The sequence below is a fragment of the Lynx canadensis genome, chromosome D2 (assembly GCF_007474595.2).
Source record: "Lynx canadensis isolate LIC74 chromosome D2, mLynCan4.pri.v2, whole genome shotgun sequence".
NCBI lineage: Eukaryota > Metazoa > Chordata > Mammalia > Carnivora > Felidae > Lynx > Lynx canadensis.
Genome location: NC_044313.2, coordinates 39,245,470 through 39,255,000, shown reverse-complemented (window position 1 = coordinate 39,255,000; position 9,531 = coordinate 39,245,470). Strand labels below are relative to the sequence as shown.

The 9,531-nt window shown below is 43.8% G+C and overlaps 1 non-coding gene across 1 annotated transcript; it reads right to left on the bottom strand.

Moving 5' to 3' along the window:
• Window positions 1-3,423: 3,423 nt before the first annotated feature.
• On the bottom strand, window positions 3,424-7,918 carry LOC115527419. Its single transcript, XR_004344246.1, has 2 exons — window positions 7,861-7,918; window positions 3,424-5,406 (listed from the first exon to the last, which is right to left on the bottom strand). It is a non-coding gene; the product is annotated as an uncharacterized LOC115527419 (transcript).
• Between the last annotated feature and the right edge of the window lie 1,613 nt (window positions 7,919-9,531).

Here is a 9,531-nt window from a genome sequence, read left to right as displayed (position 1 = left end):
AGTCTAGTAGGAGAGAGGAAGAATGAGAGAGATTGGAACATGGATCACTACAATTCAGTTTAAAGGAAGAGCATCTAAAGAAGGTCCAAGGCTGACATCCTGGGTGGTCTACCTTTCAGAGTAGGTACTGCAGGATATTTGCAGGATAAGCAAAGCTACAGAGCAGTTTGGAGTTGCTGTCAGTGTGGGGCAGGGAGTAGAAGGAGAGAAGATTTGAGGCCTGAGGCAGGAAGGGAAGCCCTGTAGATCCAATTAGTCAATTGGGTCTCTTCCGGGGGAGTTTTTCTTCTCACCAACGGGGTTGTTCTCCTTCGTGGGTTCATCACCTTCCGACCTACACTCTAAAAACCTTTGTGCATTTCGTCTCAAACTGTTTCACTCTTAAAGTAATATTTAAGGTTCTTCTGGAGGCCCCAGCCTTATCTCCCACATCTCTTGGATAAAACTGGACTGTTAATAAAGCAGCCGCTCGCTGTTCGCTGGGCATTCTTCTGTGTTTTGCAGCTTCAATACCATCATGCAGCTGGGACTTTCCCCTCCATGCTCTCCATACACACAGAGGCTTCATATTCTTAAAATTCTAGTCCAAGTGTGGCAAATGGACAAGAAGGGTTGTGACTTTTAAAATATGGATTTCTCGGGGCGCCTGGGTGGCGCAGTCGGTTAAGCGTCCGACTTCAGCCAGGTCACGATCTCGCGGTCCGTGAGTTCGAGCCCCGCGTCAGGCTCTGGGCTGATGGCTCAGAGCCTGGAGCCTGTTTCCGATTCTGTGTCTCCCTCTCTCTCTGCCCCTCCCCCGTTCATGCTCTGCCTCTCTCTGTCCCAAAAATAAATAAACGTTGAAAAATAAAAAATAAAATAAAATCTGGATTTCTCTTGGAAAGTCAAGAGCTGGTAAGTCTGGGCCTGAATCTCTATATGGCAACAAGGGGTTGAACCTGAGTCGGGTTATCTTTTGGAGGGGGACAGGCACCCATTTACAGGACACATGTCTTTGGCTTCACTCATTACATTAGCTGCCTGGCCTCCACAGCCTTTTCGGTTCCATTCCGTAACCTAATATAAATGTCATTCCTTTCATGATTATTTCCTTCCTTCTTGTACTAGATGTAAATTCTCCCAACTTGAATAGCAATCACACTGTATATTCATCACCTGTTTTCATATTACTTTAAAAAAAAATGTAACCTCCCTTTACTCCCAGTCTTTTATACATGGCCAGTACCTACTTTTATACGTGGCCAGTACTCAACAAATTTTTGTTTCCTCAACAAAATGAAAGCTTCTCCTTCCCCGATATGGAGTATAATCATTGTGTTTGTGGCCATGTACTTCTATTTTGAACAGGTCCTCCCATTACTTGTCAAAAAATTAATGGATTCTAAAATTTCTCTTAGAAACTTAGATGGTCCTTGCCCTTTTTAGGCATCTCTTTCTCTCCCAGGGTCTTGCCTCAATCAAAGTAAAAGAGAACTCACTTTTAAATTTATGGGAGTAATACTTTTGCCAATGACAATTTCAGATGGATAGAATAGCTTCTCTGTCTCTGGCAGTCTAATAAGCTAATCAGTAAACTCTAAACAATGTCCCAGGCACCATGCTAAGCTCTCTGCCTGCATTTGTTCATTTAATTCCATCCACAACTCAACCATAGGCATCTTCTCCAATTTAGGCAAGGGCAATTATTCAAACTGCCCAGTTGCTAGGTAACTAAGATGTAAACCTGAGTAGGTAGACCCCAGGGCCATCTTCATCATTAAATCCTGCCCATCCTTATCAATGAAGTATTATGTATCTTAGGATTTTATGTGAGCACATCACTACCCTCCAGTAATGGGTTATAGTAGTTCTCAAAGTGTGTCCTAGACTAGGGTGCCTGGGTAGCTCAGTCGGTTGAGTGTCTGTAGGACTTCGGCTCAGGTCATGATCTCATGGTTCATGGGTTCGAGCCCCACATCTGTGCTGACGGCATGGAGCCTGCTTCAGATTCTGTGTCCCCCTCTCTGCATCTCCCCGGCTCATTCTCTCTCAAAAATAAAATAATTTTAAACATTAAAAAAAAAAAAGTGTCCTAGACCACTATATCAGCATCACCTGGTAGTCTGTTAGAAATGTAAATTATCTGGCTACAACCCAGACCTACTGGATAAGCAATTCTGAGAACAGACTGAGGAATGTTTTAACAAGCCCTCCAAGTGACTCTGATGCACCTTGAAACTGAGAACCACTGGGCCAGAGGAACTGCCCTGATGCTCAAACAGCACCCTGTGCTTGCGCTCCTAGTTTAGTTTCCCAGTTCCTCTACCCAACTACTCATTTAACCAAAGTTCCTTTAAACTAAGGGTGTCTCGACCGGCTTTATTTCTACCACAGTTATGAAATGACTGAATAAACGAATGTGGAAGGCAAAGACATTGAACAACACCGCTTACTCACTAGTGTAGGGTGAATGAAATTTCAACAATACTTTAAAAAAACACCTTGGAGCTTTTTTTCCCCTCTTCTCCAATACAACATCCAGAGACTGTGTAAGAAAAGAACCTGCCAGAAGGATAAAAGGATTCGGTTTAGTAAACGTGAGTGAAGGTAGAGATTCGGCAGATATTGAGGGGCAGCATATTTTCACATGAGATGGTGTTTAAAGAGGCAGTGCCTGTCAGATTTACATTCTCCCATAACTCAATTTCTAGCAGGGGAACATATCCTTTAATCAATTTAAAGCAGCTGTGATACTTCCCTGGTAAGACATCACAAAAGCAGATGAAGGCTGCCGCCTGTACGTCAGGTCCTACGAAAGGCCACCATGTTATTGACCTATTTGCTTCCATTTTTAGGGCTCTGGGAAGACATGCATACCACAAACTGGGAATACACAAAAGTCTGAAGAGGATTTGCTTTACTTTTCTACAGAATATGGAAGTCTATTCAGGGTAAAAATATAAACTATGAAATCTAACAATATACAGAGGTCTTTCTATTGCAGGTTGCTGTCAAAATTGGCAAATTCATTAAAGAAAGTGGTGTTGGTCCCAGACAGAAGTTACTCCAGACACAAAACTGCTATAAATAACACTCATGGCAGAGCCTCAGAATGGCCCCAGAGCCATGCCCCTACTACAAAGTGACATGGTTGTGATTCAGGGGACACTTGCTAAGTAAATGATCAGGGATCGAGTCTTTTGTAAAAGATAACTACAGTCACCTGGTACTCACCAAACACTGTGGATATTCTGTTGAATGAAACTGTTGTCAATAAGGCATCTTCTATGCCTTGCACTCAAATGCAAGGCCAGGAGGGAGGCCAAGTTCAAGCTTGAGGAAATAAAAAACAGGCAGAACAGAGATTCTTCCAAAAGCTCGGATTTCTACATGTTGCCTAAATCATTGAAACAATTTCCCAGGAGCAAAATAAACAGAAGGTGGTCGTATGCAAAATATTTCATTTTCTTTATTTTTATGGATGTCATTAATACAGCAGGAACTGGTATGATTACAAAAGATACAAAAAAATCAGAAGAATGTTAGCTTTCAATAGAAATTAAAACCTGAGCTGAAGGCTGATCAGAATGTCTGACACTTGGCACTGTCCTGATGAAAGTTAGGAAACAGGTTTGCTCAACTTCATAAATAATTCGTATCGACTCAGAGGAAGTTAACTTACATTTCAAAATCTACACATTGAGCTACAGATGCACGGACACTGGAGTCAAATGACTTTCACTGTCGACAAGCATTTGTTTAAGATAACCAGTGTTACCTAAAACTCTCAAAGGGGGAAAGCAGGGAAGCGTGTAAATTGTAGATTTCTAATTAACAAGTTGAGTGTGCTGGTAGGATATGGTTTAATTATTTATTCACGTAGATCTAACAGGCTGGCTCAGTTTGTCAGAGGGTAAGCGAATGCCGAAAGACAAAGGCATGGGGACGGGTGAACATGAAGCCACCCCAACTTCTCAGAAACAAGTGGCACAGTGTAACACCATCTCAAAGAACCGTGCTAGTGGGAATAGGAGACTTGTAGTCTACTTCAGTTCTAACTTTGGCTTCTAGAGGATCTCTTATTAAGCATTGGGTGAAAGAGAGGGAAATTCAATTCCTTTTATTAATAAGTGTCCGTAAGCAGGAGGGAAAAACAAAAGCTAAGTGAACAGGAATACATTTTAATATGTTGAGTCTTGAGTCATACTTACATACCAAATGGTTAATATACTACAAAACTTTACAAACATAAAATCTCCTCATCGGCTGCAGAACTTCCACACTAACGGAATTAATTTCTTCTCCCTTTTAATTACTTCCACAGAAGTCCTAAAACTGAGGAGTCACTAGAATACCTGCACTTTCACACGTGCCATTAAAACATAGTTATTTTTGTCAAAATGATGCAGGAAGCAATTATCATATGAGGTCAAGGATCTTATATTCCCTCAAAACATAGTTTCGGGTTTTTGTCTTCCAAGTTACATAAAAAGAAATGAGACCAGCTGGACTTGTAGTTTTTCTCAGCCCAAGGTCATTAAACTCCCAATGTCTCCATGCTAGGAAAGGATACAGTATTTAAGTGCTCTATTACAAAATATCTCCAGTTCTAAAAGGGACAGCTTTTATTTTTGTATTTAAAAGAAGGCTGAAGCAGTGCCCTTTACTTAGCGGAGACCAGCCACTGACTTCCTACCTGTACCAGCTTTCCAAGATGACACTAAGTGAGTTTTTGCCCTAATATTTTTGCCCCGGGTTTTACGAGGTTTCTCTTCTTTGTGCACCTTCATGTGCTGCCTAAGATGAGAGCTCTGGCTGAAGCATTTGCCACATTCACTGCACTGGTAGGGCTTCTCCCCTGTGTGGGTTCTCTGATGTTGAATAAGGTGGGAACTCTGGCTGAAACATCGGCCACACTCATCACACTGATAGGGTTTTTCTCCAGTATGAATTCTCTGGTGTTGAATGAGATTTGAACTCTGTTTAAACCTTTCTCCACACTCATCACATTTATAGGGCTTTTCCCCAGTATGGATCCGCCGATGCTGAATGAGGTTAGAGCTCTGAAAGAAACTTTTCCCGCAATCGGCACATTTATGGGATTTCTTTCCGGTGTGAATCTTCTGGTGTTGAAAAAGAGTTGAGCTCTGACTGAAACTCTTTTCACATTCAGTACATTTATAGGGCTTCTCATCCAACCTTCTTCTCAGTCTACTCAAGCTTGAGTCAAATCGAACAGTCATTCCCCATTTTTGCCGCTGCCGGCCTGTTTTGCGTGGGTTCTCATAAGCTTTTCCTTGGCTTGAGCTCCGAGAAATACCTCCCTTAGGTTTTCCTAACCTCATGGTGATGAGCCAGATGTACTCTTAAGAGTCTGCTCTCTTCTTCTGAAGTTTCACCTCCTAGAGCTCCTCAGCTCAGAATTTGCTGCGTAGAAGAAAAAAATAAAAGCCAACTTAGATCATTTGTTAATTATTCAACTTTAATACCTCTTCAACCCACTAAAATTGTATCCATGCTTAAATTAACAATGTATCCAGTACAGGGGTGCCTGGGTGGCTCAGTTGGTTAAGCGATGGACTTCGGCTCAGGTCATGATCTCGCTGTTCATGAGTTCGAACCCCATGTCGGGACAGCTCAGTGCCTGGAACCGGTTTTGGACTCTGTGTCTCCCTGTCTCTGCCCCTCACCCCCTCACACTCTGTCTCTCTGTCTCTCTCTCTCATAAATAAACATTAAAAAAAGTTTTTTTTTTTTTAATGTATCCAATACATATGAAAGACAATTCTGGGGGAAAAATACTTGAAAAATAATTCTAATAATTCCCAGGGTTTCAACTTAATAAATATCCCCAAATTTTGACCAAATTTACCCATGGAGTTTTTGTCTATTGAGACATGACAAAATAAAAGTGATAATGTGAAATATATGTTTTTATTAGGCATTATCAAATGGATATAGAATTCTGAAGGATTAAAAGGCTGAGACAAAATAATATCTTCATGGGAACAGAAGAAATAACTCCAAAAGACCATCAAAATTTGGGTAATAGACTATCATTACATTTTAGTATTTACTCCCATGTTAAAATTCTACTTTCTTACTGGTGACTACATAAGGCATCCAAATTAAAATGAAATGACAAATCATACTACTTTATTCAATATTTTTGTTTATCCTTACTTGGTTAGCCATTCTACTTTCACAGCGTGAATACTACTTGGCTTTAATTTTGTAGCATAAATTGCTTTGACAGTAGGAGCTCCTCTCTAGGGAGTGGCAAGTTTGTGAATCAATTCAATAATACTGGATGAGAAAAATATAAATGAAGAGACGCTTTAGTATTTTTTCCAGATTCGAATGATCCAAGAAAGAGGACAATTCTTTGAAAATTTGAAACACGGGAATTGTTTTTGGAGAGAGGAAAAAAAATTTCAGAAGAACTTTTAGTGGACAGTGGAATAAAACGGAGTAGGAAAAAAGCGGGGTGAGCAGGGCACACGAAAAGGAAGGGCGGCAAGTTTACATGCAAATAGGGCAGGATTTTGTAAATACCCAAATGCTAGGAAAATTCAAATAAATGAATTTCATCTACTTAGCTTTTTATTGAAATAATGGCCATAAACAAGTAAGTCACTAACTCCAAATAGGTGACAATGTGGGATAAGATGGGCTACAAAAGTAATAAAATTATTGGAACTATTTTCCACATCTTGTGTCAGAAAGTAGACTTTAAAATCAGAATAATTACTCTGGGTCCCTGCATACAAGCTCATAGAGCAAATAACTGAAAATACAAATTACATCACTGTTCTTGCTTTTCCTTCATCTCATATTGTATAATTGAGACTCTAGGCCTGGAAGTGCCGAGGACTTTATTTGGGATATTTAATAATTAGCTCTGTTGTAATTACGGTAAGTATTAGAAAGAGCAAACTGCACACACTATCAATTACTGAGAGGGCACCACTCATTCCTTTAGTGAATATTTACGGAGTATCTATTACAGAATATGTATCTACTTACAGAATATCTATTACAAGGAAACATTTGTTAGGCACATGGTCTTGTGTTCAAACAACAGCTATAATGGGACTTACACATTGAAAAAGAAATCATTTTTCATACTCTAGAAGCCAGATCTGGTAGGAAACTTTTAGACTGTGCAATCCACCCAGAACACTACAGATGAGAAAATCATGCTGAGAGGCAGAGACTGTGCTATGACATTTCATTCTCGTAGCAGCTTCACGCGACGATCTCTATTTTACAGCTAAGGAAAGGCAGGCATACGTCGGCCAGGCTCCCAACCCCTAGCAGCCAGGCCCCAGAGCTCATGCTCTTCAGTGGAAGACCCGAGTGCAGCCACAACTTCTAACACCAAGTCCAGCGCTCCGCCCGGTGCTCAGCATAATTCCTCGGCGGGTGGAGGTATTAAGGTAAACCCGAGCGATGGGAACTGTAGTCGTGCGAACACGCGTACCGGAGCGGGCCTTGCTTTCTCTCGCATAGGACTGGGAAGACAATAAGGCTGCTACATCATCAGGGTGTTAGAGGTGTAAATGAGTCAGTCTCTGCGGGTCGCCCCTAACAGCCCTGTGCTACCCAAGCGTTTGTTCAAACTATTTAGTCCTGAAACGGCGATGGCAGGCGTAGGGGATGCGGCCCGACTCGCAGGGACTCCCGTGCAGGCCTCCGCCCTCCCGAGGCCTCCGCCGGCCGCTCCTCGCAGGCCCGGCCCGCCCAGCTCCCTCCGCCCCCGCCCCCGCCCCGTGGCTCCGGGAGCGGGGGCCCGGGTCCGCGCCGCCCCGCGGCGGCCAGCTGGCGCCAGAGCGGCCTCCGAGCACCGAGCACCGGGCCTCGCGCCCCCGGCCCACTCACCGCGCCGCGGGCCGCCGGCCGCCACCCTGGCTCGCTCACTCGCTGGGCGCCCCTCGCGCCGCCGGAAGTGAGGGCCGCGCCGTCAGTCGGCGCCGAGCTGCCGCTCTAGGAACGCGGTGGGGGCGACCCTCTATGGTGCTGGGCCCACCGGAAAGAAGGAACCCTATGCCTCTCCTTGTTTGTTTCCCGCTCTCGCCCCACTGATGGCATCCGGAGGCCGCCGGGACAGCAAGACCTGTGGCGGGGCCCCTTTATGGGCGCCCAGCGGCCTACGGGGCCAGCAAACCGAAGCCCGGTCAGGGCTTTCTTAAGGCAGCGCCGGCCTGCCCGACCCCCTAGACCTCATTCTTGCTACAAGTATTGAGCACTTACGAATTATAAGAGGTACTTCTGGAGAGCCGAAACTGTTACCGATAGTTTTCACGAGTCACCTGTGTTAATTTTTTTTTTTTTTTTACCAAGTAAATGTCAAGATTTTTTTTTTTTAATTCCAGTGTAATTTACTGTCTTATATTAGTTTCAGGTAAATTTTAAGATCTTGATTTGGCTTTGTTAAGCAATTCATGAATGGGCAGCATCCCATCTGGGAAGTAGAGATGCTCCAAGGAGTACTAACAAAAGGGAAGATTTTTATAGGAAGGAGGGACAATAAATTATCAGCAAAAGAAAAAAAGTGTTGTTACATTTTGGGGGGAGGGAAGGAAAAGCAGGGTTTTTGTCATGCAGATGACCTCACTAGTGCCCATCAGGAAATTTCAGGTGTTAAAAGGCCACAGTCCTGGGACAGATTGAAACTAAGTAAGTCTTGAGTTCCTGTTGTGGGGGAGCGGCACAAATGACCCCATTTTGGGCTTCTTTAACTCCTTAATTATCACCAAAAAGCCTTTGCAAAGTGGAAATGATCATACTCTCTAGTTAAGGAAACCAAGACCTAGAGAAGTTTGCTCAAGTTTACACAGTGTGTGAAGTGGAAGACCAAGGATTGGGAGTGGCCTTTTCAGCAACAGTCTCCTGATTTTCAGCATAGTCCCCTGTTTCGCTTTAATAATGATCTCTTCTGATTCTTCTCTCTTACAAGCTCCTCCTCCTTCTCCAGCCTGGCAGGTGCTGGGTCATCTGACCTTTCTTCCTCTCTGTGCCCTCATTCCCCTGTTGAGCTACTCCAGTCTGATGGCTTCAAATACCATCTGTTAAAGCTGGAGACTGCTGACTTGGTAACTCCAGCCTGATCCTCAGACGCAAATATTATTGAACTCCAGGCCTGTATCTGCAATTGATTACTCGGCTGCCATTTGCATGCATGATGGACACCCCAAACCTAACATACACCACAAAGGAACTTATGACTGAAAGGGCGGGCCTACGCCGGCGGACTCCATCTTGTTCTGTGTCCTTCACCTTGACCACACCTCCTCCCCTTGAGTGACCCGCCCTCACCTGCCTAACAGGACTCGGACCCTTCCCCAGGACCCTTCCCCAGCCAATCGGCTGAGGCCATAGCCATTACCTAACCAACTGCCCCTAGGCCCCAATAAAACCTTTGTCCTTTTGAAACTCGCTCTCTTTCCCTGGTATCTCACCGCTGCGTCGGTGCAGGTAGGGGATTGAGCTCGAGCTAGCTCGGATAAAGGCTCTTTGCTTTTGCATCGGACTCGGCTCCCTAGTGGTCTT